Below are 15,577 nucleotides of genomic sequence, written 5' to 3' on the forward strand. Positions count from 1 at the left end.
CCATGAATTTAAATCAATATGATAAATTCCTAATTCTGTGTGCATTAAGATTATAACAATAATGGAGATTTTCTGCCACTCTTCCCTGTGGGTGAAGTTTGGTCCAAGCAATTTTTTCATAATGAATAATAAATCTACTATTGTCTCTAAAAGTTAGTCATCTGGTATCTGTGCCCATTAACACCTGTTGTCCAAATGCGAGCATAACTATAACTAACATCCGATAGCCTGTGCCCATTATTAGCTGTTGTTCAAGTGCTGCTGGAAAGTGGGTACGGTACCTTTCACTGGTGAATTGGGGTGAACCAAAATAAACAGCCTGGGCAAACTCCATAAGGCACACCAAACCAAAATGCATTCAAATACAAACAGAAATTGGTGTATTAAGTGTGAATATCTATCAGTTTTTTCCAGGTTGACAACAAATGGGAAGACAAGTCTGTGTATTCGTAACTGATCACTGATGATCCCCTTTGTGAGAATATATCACATGCACACTAAACTGACATCCTGTGAACCCTAATGCTAACATTTAGTTTTAACTTTTATCCCTCTGGAATGAGATTAAAATTCTTCCTCTGCATAATAATCAAGCCAAAGGTCTTAACATTCTGCTAACCACATATAAGCTGTATGTCTTTGACTGCTGATGTTCTGAGGTTGCAATGATTTGAATAAATGAATGACATTTTTTTTAAATAACATACTGATACTTGGTTAAATGAGGAAAAAATGCAAAAAGTCATCAACTATCTTACTATGCCAATTTACCACCTTGATTTCTGACCCCTGACTTGGAAAATATTGCAAGTATGTAAAACTAAAAATATTTCGTTCTTCTTTTACAAGACTGTTGTAGTCTCTGTACAGGGCTATAATCCAAACTGGGTATTATGGGGGAAATGGTTAAAGAAAGAGAAAGATACCTAAAAGTAAAACCCAGTAACTTGAGTAAGTTTCAAATAATTTATGGTAATGTCAGCCTTGTCAGCCCTCCAGAAGAATGGTCTAAGTTCTAACCGATCCAGCTGTTGCAGCAGTCACCAGGGCTAAACTGATTGGTATGGCTCTTCCCTTTACTGGTCCTTCAAGAGCATGTGCTCCCTAGATCTTAATAGATTTCTCAACAAAAAGACCCTAAAGTTTGCCCCTAAGCCAACCAGTGATGAAGGCACTGGGAAAGTAACAAGAGTATCAGAATGGAAGTTGTTCCAGACATGGACGGTAGATAGGAAGCATGGATGGTACAAGAGAGGGAGATTTCAAGGTTTTTTTTTAAACTTATTCTCTCACTGTCTCAGTCTATCTCAGGACAGGAGTAATCAAACCGCTCTTTGTACAGCTCTTAGTTTATATTACCTACCTATTCACAATATGGTGGCTTTTGCAGCTGTATACAGTGTAAGCCCTTTGCCAGTCAGTTGAAGTAGATCAAACTCCAGTCTTTAGAATATTTCAGACAAGATGTAGAGGGTGAGTCCTGGTCATACAATGGATGTCATGCACTATGCATAATTCCCCATTCAGAGCAATGCCGGCTTCTGCTTTCAAGGGTGTTACTGGTGTGGATCCCATTCAGGACAGGTGAGGTATATTCAATCAGAGGTCTGACAAAGCCCTTGTACAGTTGCAGGAGGTGGTTTTCAGAACATGAACTGATGGAACTCACAAGGCACTTGTCTTGTTGGCTATAGTGGTGATGGAATTGGCATGCCTGTCCCAGTTCCGATCCTTGGACAGCTCAAAACCAACATATTTTGTGCAGTCCACCACTTGAACTAGTTGAAGAGGTTCTTCTTTGAAGTGTAAAAACATGATGTTCAGTGGCTTCTTCAATAAAATGAATGTGATGATACGGTAATTACTTGGGTTAAGAATAAAGAATATCTGCTGGTCCCTTTCTATCTTCTCAAGATGTTCCTGATCGTTTTTGAGAATGCAGGCATCACTGTGGCTGTAGATCACTCTGTACAATGTTCTTGTTAAAGTCACTGATGTAGGCTGGGAAGAAAGGATGGTCAAGGACAGATACCTGAGCCACTCCTGAGGTCACATGACCTACTACTGACTTCTGGCTTTCTGCCTTCAACTACAGTCTGTTAGGTTCTAGTGGAAAGGAATCTCTCATTCTATCAAAAAGTCTGACCACAGTTGCCAAGATGATGAAACTTAAGGAGTTGATGATTTGGCACTTTAAAAAGGCCTTGGCTTAAAAAAATAGATTGAGGAAGATTGGGTCTGTCTGGCCTGCTACTCTCATCAAGAACATGGCAAGGTCATCAACTAGTTGTTCAACTGTGTCCAACATGATTTTCTGAATCCATGCTAAGCACCGACCAGAATGTTTTATTTTTGTCAAAGTGTTGTTAATGTTATTGCATAGCAAATGATGTGTTCCGAAAGTCTGCCATAAAAAAGGATGAGCATGACATCTTCAAGGATTTTAATCTTTATCTAATATACTATAAAATTTACCATCCTGCCAGTCCATCTACTCTTCCATGGATCATGATAATTTATTTACATAACTTACATGCCATCTATTCCACAGATTGCTACTGACTTAACCAAACTGAAATTATCTTTACTCAAAATGTCTTTCTCAGTTTCTGGTCACCATATGATATGATAACATTATCAGGGTTCCATGCCTGCACTGGAAAGTAACAAAATGCAATGAAACTGTAAAGTCCTTCAAAGTTCAATTAGAATTATCACAATAATAATAATGATAATAATAATGATAATAATAATAATACTAATAATAATAATGGACATAGTGTGTTTTTCCAAAAAGTAAAATTGCTTTACATTTCATTCGGCAGGCAAGAGGTTAAAAGAATTCAGCGAGACAGAATGACAGCATTTTTCTGACAGTTTGTTCCATGAAGATGCGGCCTAAATAGAGCAAGATCTCTAGAGAGACAGAATGACGCCATGTTTCTGACAGTTTGTCCCACAATAATGGCACCTAAAAAGAGAAAGATCTCTAGAGAGACAGAATGACATTTTTCTGACAGTTTGTTCCACAATGATGGGACCTAAAAAGAGAAAGATCTGTAACCCCATTTCTTCTATTTTACAACAGCGATTTTTAATAGCCTGGTATCAGAAGCAAAAAAAGGTGACCAGTTGGAATGTACACTTCATGGAGGTCAGAAAGGCTGCGAGGGCAGAAATTGTCAGAGCATAAACTAGATAAAGCTTGTATTGAACTTTTTTTCTTTTTCGAATCCTGGCACAGTCACCACTATTTTCTACCCCTCCACTAGACTTTGAGTGGTGGTCAGGTCTGGACGCTTGTCATTCAGATGAGACGATAAACTGAGTTCCCGGGTGTACCATGTACCTAGTGCACATAAAAGAACCCACGTCAACAACAGGGTTGTCCCTGGCAAAATTCTGTGGAAAGATTCACTACAATAAGAAAACAAATATATAAAATTTAAAAAAACTGCAGGCAGGAAAAAATGCAGAATAATGGATTGCGTTCTGTGTTGGACGTGCTCATCCTGGGGAGAACAGCCCAAATTTCACACAGAGAAATCTGTTGTAACAGAAAAGGGCAATATGCACGTTTTTTGTTTGTTTTTTGTTGCTTTTTGGTTTTTGGTTTTTAAAGAAACCTATGTAGACCTAAATGTATCTTCCGCAGACCCCCTTTTATTCAGTGATAGAATAGTCAGGTCTTGACTGTGATCACTCAATGGAAGGAAGGAAGGTCTGCAATCCATGTCAGCGTTCGGTGGCTTATAGTATACTTTCATAGAAAGAAGAACATACCCTGCATGCACACTCCCAAAAACGAACTACGGCTGCCTACATGGCGGGGTAAATAAACAAAATGGTCATACACGTAAATGTCAATAAAGGTCGGCAACGACCGTTGGACACTGTAGTAAAGACGAATAAGAAGACAACGGTAAAATAATAGAAACTACTGATATCGACCGACTTTTATTTCGGAGAAGTCAACAACCAGGTTCACTGTTTTCGGAATACAGGGGCTAAAAAGCCAACATAACAAACAACACAATAAGTCAAGACCTACTAGAAAACAAGTTAGATATCCAACTTCCTGGAAAATCTTCGAATTTTATCATAAGTCGACTAATGTCTAATGACGCCGTGACGGGCAACACCATTATCAAAATGAAAGTAAATTATGTTATTAATTTCTAACACAGAGTTGCAGTATTCTTCGTAATCCAAACAATCAAAAAAGACAAAAGAAACTTGCCTCTGACACCGAACAATCAATGATTCCTTAGTCACTCCCCAAATCAACACGTGTTTCTCTCTTCGTGTTGTTGACCAACAGCATGAAAGACTCCAAAGCACGTACCCAAAATCAATATGGCGACCAGGCACAGCCGGAAGTCTAGATCACATGGCCACACACCTGAAAATGAAATGGTCTCTTTGTGTGACTTACTTCCGGTGCATTGTTTCTTTTTCTTCTTTTTTCCGTTACACGACCAACATCGATTTGCCGATGACTCTGTCGTGGTTCATGAATGCTGGGTATTTTCGTGTCTCCTTAACCCACCGAACACTGACATGGGTTACAGGATCTTTAATGTGCGTATTAATATTTTGATCTTTTGCGTGCTTATACACACGAAGGGGGTTCAGAAATGAAATGAAATTATGGTGCTTAGAGCCTCGCCGACCACTAAGGCCATCTCAAGGCTATCGCCGCGTAGGGGGTTCAGGCACGAGCAGGTATGCACATATGTTGACCTGGGAGATCGGAAAAATTTCCACCCTTTACTCACCAGGTGCCGTTACCGAGATTCGAACCCGGGCCCCTCAGATTGAAAGTCGTACGCTTCAACCACTCAGCGTTTGCGCCAGTCTGATATCTTTTTTTTTTTTTTTTTTTTTTTAAATCTTTGTCCTGATCTAGTTCTTCCAAAGCTTTTTATTTATTTTTGTTATTTCTAATTACCTCACTCTGATTTTGTAATGTATTGTATCATCTCAACAGTATGTCCTGTTTGTTATTTTCCTGTACAACAAGTCGGTACATCTGCCCCAAAATACATCCGCGCCACGACTGTGACAATTTTTATACCCTTGGTTGTTCCTCTGGGCCAACTGAGATACACCTGACTACCATCCGGACTGCTGTCATCCTCGCTGTTGTATCACATTCATGGAGTGATTATGTCTTCACGATGCATATGCAGGCCATTAATAAACGTGATTCTCCATTCTTTGGTATGAGCACCTTTAGTTTCAGTTTATATATTTCATCTTTCAAGTGTTGGCAGTGACAAAGATTCATGTGCAGTTATATACTTTTCAGAACATTGCTCTGGGATCCTCATCCAAGCAATAGCAGTGAGCTAAATACAGTTGTGTTCTTTCAGTGATAAATTTTATTATAAAAGTGTGTGTGTGTGTGTGTGTGTGTGTGTGTGTGTGTGTCACGGTGTGTGTGTGTGTGTGTGTGTGTGTGTGTGTGTGCACTATTACATACACACTACTAATTGGGGTTGACCTACGCCCAATACCTGTGCATAAAACGACATAGACTGCTTTATGCTCTTGCATGTGAAATGGCAAAGAGGCTGTACAATGGCCCGGGGCTGAATAATTAAAGCATCCTAGGCTATCTCCTACTCAGTATATTCTGGAAAGGGTGTATTCTGGCGTCCTTCATGATAATTATTATTATTATCATCATTCCAATGGAGTAACGACAGTAACGATAACATATTTAGTGGTATTTAACATTTTTTTAAATAAAGAAATTTAAAAAAACCCAAAAACTGTTGTGTTAAAAAACAAAACTCGATGGTATCTTCTACAAGAAATCAAAAACAATTCTGGGGAAATTTGCATTTAATATCACTGAAGAAAAAATATGCTGGCAACAACAGCATGACTGTTTGAAAAATAAACCACGACAGACTGAGAATCAGAGACCAAAGATACTGACAGCTAAATCATATATATATATATATATATATATATATATATATATATATATATATATATATATATATATATTCTCAGACGGGATAATTGGAGAGTTATTTTACAATTCAGGTGACTGTACAGTAGAAGCCTTTGTTGTATTTTTCATTGCCTTGTTTCAGAAAGGTATTTTCCAGAGAGCTGATCTGAAGGTATCAATTCCTTTGTACCAAAAAAGGGATTTCGATAATCCCAGTAGTTACAGAGGCATCATATTATGTGATAGTTGCACTGAGTAAGATATGTACAGTTCAGTTATCGATCGTCCCCTACAACAGTGGACTGATGAAAATTATCAAACAGGCGAACATGTAGCTGGATATAAAAGAAATTACTCAACAATATACCACATGTTTACCTTGCTAGCTTTGATACAAAAAGCAGTTTTCTTTGGACCGAAAATATGCTGTTGCTTTTTTTATGTTTAATTTCAGAAAGCAGTCGACTCTATAAACAGACCCATTTTCTGGCTTATATTTTTGAAAAACGAAATAACTGGTAAGTCACAGTATATTAAGCATTATGATAATGTAAAAGGTAAGATAAGAAGTGAATCCAAACTGACTGACTCTATCAGGTGCACGTATGGTGTGAAACAAGGTGATGTATGTAGTCTTATCTTACTTTCACTTTTTGTAAATAAACTTCAGTGCTACTGAAGTTATTCAAATGGAAAACATAGCACTCTGTTTCCAATCGATTGCTTTGAGCGATTTATTTTGTTACTATCTGATGACGTAGCGCTGTTATCTGAAACAGTTGTTGGATTCCAAACACAGATATTTCAAGTTACAGCAGACAGCTATTTCTCTTGATTTAGAGGTAAATTTAAATACAAGTAAAATAGTTGTCTTTGGAAAGGGTGGTTTCTCAGTTGCAAGAGAAAAGCCTATTTGCATCAATGCAGAAATGCCAGTGGTAAATGCATCACATACATATTTGGGTAATTTGTAATCCACCAAACTACCTCAGCATGTGTTGACCTGACAAGCAAAACAAAGGATCTTGCCGCGATATGCATAATGCGAAAACTAGTTTACTTCTAAAAAAAAAAAAAAAAAAAAATTATCATATCCAGCCATCGGGCTGAACTTTTGGGCCTTGATACTGCTGCACGTCACTGCGAGAAGGTTTATTTGTTTGAACTGAAAAAAGTGTTAGGTATTTAATTCAAAATATCAAATGATCTCATTTATGGAGAATCTTATAGATACCCAATCTATATCAATGCCGCATCGAGTTCTATTCGTTGTTGGTTTAAATGAACAAGAATGGATTACCGCACGTTCCACGGAAAGCTAAAACAATGTTGACAATGTTGACGTTGACTTGAGCGGGTGCAAAAGGTAAATGAAATTGGGTTTCAAAAATTCGTTTAAGTTGAAACAAATTGGCTTTGGTTTTGTAGGGGAAATCAAAATGCAAGATGTGAAATGATTTTTATGTGACCTTAAAGATTGTGTGTGAATAGCAATAGTAGGAACTTCATGTTATGATAGTGATAGGTTTTGCATGTATAGGACATTTTGTGCGGCTCTTGATGTTAAAGTGTTCCTGAATATAAACTTAGACACTGTGACTTGAAATTTATTATGACAACTTGAGATTTCGTTTGGTATTTCAGAAAAATTCGATCTCTGCATAACTATCATTGCAGGTACCATTTGTTCATTGTGCAAAAGTGGAAATGAAGATGAGCTGCATTTGTTTTATCAGTGTTGTCATACTTTCACTAGTTTGAGAGTACAACATGATATAACAAACCTATACTTTATATATTATATCCCAATGAATTTCGCAAGTCTACATCTGGCATCATAAAAAGAAAGCGTCATAAGGAATTTGCCAATATTTTTGTACAATACATTTCTCTTCAGATCTGTTATCTTCATAATTTTCTTCAGTTAGTGTGCTTGTTTATATTTTGTACCCCTTCATGAGGGGCAACGACATCAGCACTGGATCTCTCTCTCGGGCTGGATGAACAAACAAACAAACAAACAAAAAACCCACACAAAAACAACAACACACACACACAAGAAGAAGAAATGATTATTCAACAACTTCCCCATTGAAATAGAATTCGTTTCGTTTCGTTCTGTTTCGCCCCGCTCTCTCTTTGCCTCATTTACTTTCCAAGGATACCAAAATCATGTAAAGTGAGGTTTTTCATGTATTCTTGTTCCGCCATCTTTAACGTCGTCGTCACCCGAAGGAGAAGAACCACACGACAACACCTTGCATGCACGCACTCGCACACGTTGTGTCCACGTCACGAACGTGAAGATAAAATTAATAACCTCAGGGTTTACTGTTTGAACGTTTTACCTAACTAAACACAAAATAATTACTTATTTACAATACACGAGCTATTGACGGTTTCTCGAATTATTCATTGTGATTTCTACCCTGTCTTCAGTTCCTGTTGCGGTCGCAGTTGCACAGTTGTCGAGGATCTAGTTCTTCACAACGCCACCGCAGGACGTCGCGTTCTAAGTTCCCGGGCACGTTGTATCAACAGGTTGACAGATCTGAGCTGTGTCGTGGCAGGCCTGTGGCAGGATGGTTTCGTCGGGTCCATACCTATGAATATTGTATTCGGCGCGTTTTGCTACGTGACGACTTCATATTCTCCCTTGGATGCATATTTAAAAACCATTACGGTGTATTATTAATAAATACTTCTTCTTCTTCTTCCTCGTTCGCCTCCCATTAGATGAGCAGCCCGCTGTCGGTGTTGGCCAGTACTTCTTCCTGGATGCTGCATGCGTCCTACAGTCTTGAAGGATGTGGTTGGTTGTCATTGGTTCCTCACCACAAGGGTACTGTCCACTCTGTCCAATGCCAAATTTTGTGTGCATGTGGTGGATCAGGCGGTTGTGTCCAGTCCGGTCCTCAGGCGGAAGATCTTGACCTGTTCCCGTCGTTCCAGCAAATGGTATCTGTCTTCTGGGTTATATTTGGGGTGCTGGAAGCGTCACTTTATTCCTTGCTGTGCCTTGATGATTGTCTTGATTTCATCGTATGACACCAGTTTGTTGGCCTGCTCCTTCTGTGCACCGTCATTTGCCAGAATGTCCGCTTTTTCGTTGCCAGCTCTGATGCCACAGTGTGCTGGTACCCATTGTATCACCACTTTCTCCACTCTGGCACTCAGGGCAACAAAGGGCTGAAGTGAGATGGTTCACTTTTTTGCAGCGGGAGTTCTTGAGGGCTTGGAGCACGGCGAGAGCGTCCGAGAACACCACCACGGGCCCTGTTGTTCTTGTGGAGTTCTTCGAGACTATTGTAGCTGCCTCACAGAGGGCTTCTCGCTCAGCTCGGAAGTTAGTGGAGTATTTTCCTGTTGGGATTGCAATTTCTTCATCTTCGTCTTTGTATTGGAGGAAGATTCCAGCTCCACTATCCCTCGTTGCTTCTGTGGCGGAGCCATCTGTAAAGACATGGGTCCAGTCTTAGTCCTGGGGGTACAGGTTGCAGATGTACTCCATGGCCGGGGCCTTCCTTTGCCGGGTGTCTGACTGTGTTCCTCTCTCCTCCACTCCGGGAATGCTGGTGACGACTGTTGGGAACACCTGCCTCTTCCAAGATGGGTGGGTGGCATTTGCCGGGATAGGCTTTGCTTCGTCTTCCATCAAGACTGGGGTTTGTCTTTCATCAAGTCATCTTGACTGGTGGATGAAGCTGCCTCTTTTCAACCGGCTCTTGGTGGGTCTGCTCATTCTGTTGTTCATTGGATGGTTTTCAAGGCGTTTGAATTTTGCTGCCTGGATGAGGATCTTTGTGTCCCTTCAGTCCTCCAGTGACTGTAGCTCAGTGGTCTCCTCCATCTTCAGGATTGGGGTGGATCTCATGGCGACAGTAATGACACGCTGAGCTTGGGTCTGTATCTTGTAAAGATGGTCGAGGTTAGACTTTGCAGCTGATGCCCATGCTGATGTCCCGTACTAAAAACAATACTACTACTATTACTACTGAAACATTTATTCAGCACTTTTTGTCAAATAGAGCTGAAAGCGTTCTGCATGTACAAAACTGATTAAAGTGTAAATTACTAAATGATAGAATCAATCGATTCACACTTTGTTTGCAAGAACACTATCATGACACTATATGTACTCATCCAACTCACTAGCATACACACATGCACACACCGTGGCACACGTGCACATACGTTTATGGCATGGTTGAAAAGCATTTCGGAATGAGTTCGATACTGTTTGAAAAGATGGTCTTTGGGGAAGACTTATAAGAGGCTGTTAAAGTGGTGTGGCAGTGGATTTTAATGGAAGGGCATTCCAGGTAGCTGGACCATGAAAGGAAAGAGTACGTTGACCGAAGTATTTTACTCTGACATACGCAGAGAATATGATTGTTAGAACTGAGTTTTTTAGATACAAAATGCAAACTGGAGAGAATATGGAGTGCCGGTCTGACAAGGGAGGCAATGCAACAGTTTTAGAAAAGGTGTGTAATGTTCACATATTTTAGTCAGCCTAGCTGCTGTTCTGGACGGTTTAGTTTGTGCATTTGGAATTTTGGGGTGCTAGCGAGAATAGCATTGTGATAGTAAAGCCTGGATAGAACAAGAGAGCATACGATAGCTTTGGTTGCATCTACAAATACTGACGAATGGTGCTTATTCACAGTTCTGGGTATGTTATCCTGAAAACATTGATTTTCAGGTATGCTCTTTAAAACCTTCGCTGGCTATCGTGGGTCGTACACGACCCAGAAGGGTACAAAAACTCAAGTATCTCAGCCAGTTCTTAATATTTTTCTACGAAATTTCAGATATGCTTCCTACACCTAAAAGGCCAACTTTTGCCAAAAAATGAAAAAAAATCATTAATTAGTTAATGAGTAATTAAAGGTGGCGTTTTAACTACACACAGACGCTTGTGTGGGTCATGTATGACCCATGCCTTTTAAAGAGGAAAAAACGTGGTCACCCCTCGAAAGCTCGTGTGGGTCATGCACGACCCCAACCTTTTTTAATAGTGATTTCAGAAGGTTTAATTTGGAATTAGTGAAGGAAAATAAAGAAGTCTTACTTTCAATAGCCTCACTACCCCACTACTCTCCCACTACCCTCCGCCCCCTCTCTTTCGCCTGTCTTCAGCTATAACCCCCTTCCATCCCTTTCTCTAACAGCATGTACCTGTGTGACTGAATATCTTTGGTTGTGCGTGTATAGGATGCTACGAGTCATCTCTCTCTCCCTCTCTCTGTCTCGCTGTCTGTCTCCCTCTCTCTGTCTCTGTGTGCATAAGTAGGGTTTGTATGTATGTGCATGTGGTATTATGCGTTTGTGTGTGTCATCAGTTGTGTGTGCATGTGTTTGAGTGTGTGTGTGTGTGTGTGTGTGTGTGTATGTGTGTGTGTGTGTGTGTGTGTATGTGAGTGCATGAGCATGTGTTTCTTCTGAGTGTATGTTTGTGTGAGTCTGTGTGTGTGTGTGTGTAATCAGTTGTTCCGATATGTTTTCCTTTTCTATATTTTGTCATAAGCTTTGGAGGAATATACAGGTTTTTGTCTCTTTAAAGGTATGGGTCCTGCACGACCCACACAAGCTTTGGAGGAATATACAGGTTTTTGTCTCTTTAAAGGTATGGGTCGTGGACGACCCACATGAGCTTCCGTGTGTAGTCAAAAATGAAGGTTTAAGGAAATGGTTCTTTAAAAATCATTCAAAAGACACGCACATAACAAACATGGGAAAGATAACTCAATGTCTGCACTATTAGTGAATGAAACCATGGATCTTTTTTAATAGAAAGAACAGCTGAGTTAACAAAACCCATTTTTTTCATTCAAATTGTACTTTGTTGAGCCATAGTGTCAATCTGAACCAAGATCTTTTCAAGTCATAAAATTATAGTTTTGAGTCAGTTCAGAATCACTTGATGGATTTCAGTTATTGTACTTGACTGGGCGTCTTCAGCAAACAAAGACAACAACAAATTACCAAAAAAAAAAAAAAAAAAAAAGAAGAAAAAAAGTGATGATCAATAATTTGAGAAACTGATGCATATTTGATGAACAAGATAGCTCCCATCACAGAACGTTGCAGGCGAATGTAGGCCATTTACTAATACTTTCTGTCTAAGCTCACTGAAGTAAGATTTCGTCCACTCAAGGGTGACACCTTGATTGTCAAGTGTTGCAGTCAAGGCAGAAGAATTTCATTGTCATTCAAGTCACAGGCAACTGACAGATCAAGAGAAAGAACATAAATTATATCCTCATCATGCAATATGGGAAGATCGTTTACAAGTTTTAGAGAGCAGTTTCTGTGCTGTGCTCTCAGTGCTTTGTAAGCATGCTGATGTGAGTCAAGGTCCAAAATAGGGCAGTTTTCTTGCAGGGGCATTAAATTTCATACAATCTGTAAATATGCCACTATAATCAAATGAAGAATCCATGAATGTTTCTATGAGACAAACATCAAACAAGTTTACATACTTAAGAATGGGAACATTCTTCTTCTTCTTCTTCTGCGTTCGTGGGCTGCAACTCCCACGTTCACTCGTATGCATACGAGTGGGCTTTTACGTGTATGACCGTTTTTACCCCGCCATATAGGCAGCCATACTCCGTTTTCGGGGGTGTGCATGCTGGGTATGTTCTTGTTTCCATAACCCACCGAACGCTGACATGGATTACAGGATCTTTAACGTGCGCATTTGATCTTCTGCTTGAATGTACACACGAAGGGGGTTCAGGCACTAGCAGGTCTGCACATATGTTGACCTGGGATATCGGAAAAATCTCCACCCTTCACCCACCAGGCGCCGTCACCGTGATTCGAACCCGGGACCCTCAGATTGACAGTCCAACGCTTTAACCACTCGGCTATTGCGCCCGTCGGAACATTATTCAATTTATCATACAAATTCCCAACATTTTGATTTTAAAAAGTCCATTTTTCTGGATGGTCAGGCCTGTCCAATTTCTTTTCCACCAGTGGACCTCTGTCACTGCCACTGACAGGTGGCGTATAGCAGCTGGACTGCCTTTGCAAGTAGCCCTGCATGCTACCCCGTCTGTCTGCTTCAAGTTGCATGTGAGTGCTTTGTGCAGTGTGGCTCCAACCTGAGCGTGGCGAGCTATGTCACCATTGACAGGAGAGGGCGAGTGGCCACCCCTGTCCAGCTGGCTGCTTACTCTGTGGAGGTGTTTTGTCCTGCCCCAAAGTCAGACTTGCACTGACATCACCTGGCTGCTGCCCTAAGGACAGATGTGTAACACTGGGAGATGTGGAAGGGTAGAAACCATCATCCGTGTTACCAGGGGTGGTGTCACCAGGCTGCAGATCTTCTGACACACTGCCTGTGGGGAGGGAGAGAGAGGAGAGGGAAAGAGAGAGGAGAAAGAGAGAGAAAGAGGAGATATAGGGAGAGATAGAGAGGAGAGAGAAAGAGAGGAAGAAAGGGTGAGACAGACAGAAAGAGAGAATAAGGAGGAGAGGGAGAGAATGAGAAGAGACAAAGAGCGAGAGAGAAAGAGGACAGATAGGGAGAGAGAGAGAGAGGAGAGGGAAGATGTGAGAGAAAGAGGAGGAGGAGGAGGAGAGAGAGAGAGAGAGAGAGAGAGAGAGAAAACAAGCAGGAAGAAAAATCAACACATGCATCACTCAAAAACCTCGCCAACTATCACTCGCAAGCCTCAAACTTAATGAAATTTCAAAACAGTATAATCTATTTCATATGTGCCAATCAATCATTTGTTAATGTGATGGTGGTTACAACTCTTTACTTTTGATAACCACTGGCTGTGTACGCATGTCTGCATTCTGTACAAGTATACACGACACACAACTAATAGGAGTGTATGCATCAGAGATTCAACATGTGTAATGTTGTCCTTTATTTGTGTGGCACTGTTGGTAAGTCAGTGTCTATGACTGTGCATGAAGGCAAGCATGTCTGTACATGTAATTGCACTGTATGAAAATGGGAACGAACCCTGCTGCTTTGAAAACATCTGATAAAGCAATCTTCTACACACACCTAGTGTGACAGATCAGATCATATATTGATAAAATACACTAACAATAACAAACTGAAGTTGGCAAATGTCAAACTTGACACAATCCAGGTATGCCACCCGCTCTGGAAAATCAAAAGAACAAATCTGTGAGACTGATGATTTCCTATGCCTTTAGTTGTCCTACACCGTTCTTCCACTTGACACCCTTCAACAAATGAACATGCCGGTTTGTGTTAAACTGACCATTGAGACAACTAAATCTGTGACGCACATTGCTCTGGTTTCTCAGGAAATGCTGTTTGCAACTGAAAAGAAGAAAAGCAACAAAATCAACTAAACAATTTGTTGAAAATGAGGCACAGGTCATCAACTAGAATATTGGGAGTTAATGGTGTATCATCCATGTAATACCAAAGCAACAAAATGTCAACTTAAGTTTTAATCAGATAAAAAAGGACAAATTGCAATGCTCAAGAGCAAATGCTCTGTGTGTGTGTGTGTGTGTTTCTAGTTCTTTAAGGCAGAACTTGTACTTTGTGTCTGATGACATGGAAAGCTGGTTGTGGTGAAGAACAAACTTTTATTGGGGGAAGATGTTATATTGTTCTCAGTCTGTATTATACACTGTCAGATCTGTTGGGACGCTTCTTTGTTTATGGGCTATGACTCCCACATTCACTCGTACACGCGAATGGGTTAAATGTATGACCACTTTTACCCCCACCATGTAGGCAGTCATACTTCGTTTTCAGGGTGGGTGCATGCCATATATGTTCTGTTTCCATAAGTAACCCACGGAACGCGGACAGGGATTACAGGATCTTTGATGTGCATATTTGATCTTCTGCATGTGTATGCACAGAAAGGGGGTTCAGACACTACGCAGGTCTGCATATGTTGACCTGGGAGATTGGAAGTATAGTATCTCCATACTTTATCCACCACGTGCTGTGGCTGGGATTCGAAAGTGAGACCCTAAGAATAAGTTCAACACTCTAACAACTTGTCTTTTGCACCCGTCATCTGTTGGGACTAAAATGGCAAGTCAAAAAGGGAACTGTGTCTTTGTCTGCTCCATGAATAATATCAGCAAAATGTTGTTAAAGATATTTTAGATTTAGTATGTTTATCTGTTAGGCCTTGAATTATAACCAGTGAAATGCAAAAATGTGTCAGCCAAAAACTGATGTCAATTTTTATTATGAATAACAGATTTATACTGAAGAAAAAGTACACTAATGTTTGTACATTCCATTTGAAAAAAAACACCTATGAAACTGTAAATAAAACTAGTGTCTGAATCACTCTGAAAAAGGGATCAGACAGACTTTTAAGCATTTGTATTTACTAAAAACAACAACAAAAAACACCCCACTCTCCCAAAGAGTAAAAACTGGCAAAATATTTGGATTCAGATGAGCACTCTGGATGTTATTTATTACACATTGTCAACATTATGCAATAACAGTTTTTATCCCCTTTTTTCCATAAAATATACAACACACCCACACACAAAATTTAATCCATCAATACAAAATATGTGGAGTTGTGGACAGAACAATCATGGTAGTGCACTTACAAAAAACAAATGTACTAAAAA

The sequence above is a fragment of the Babylonia areolata genome, chromosome 10 (genome assembly GCF_041734735.1).
Source record: "Babylonia areolata isolate BAREFJ2019XMU chromosome 10, ASM4173473v1, whole genome shotgun sequence".
NCBI lineage: Eukaryota > Metazoa > Mollusca > Gastropoda > Neogastropoda > Buccinidae > Babylonia > Babylonia areolata.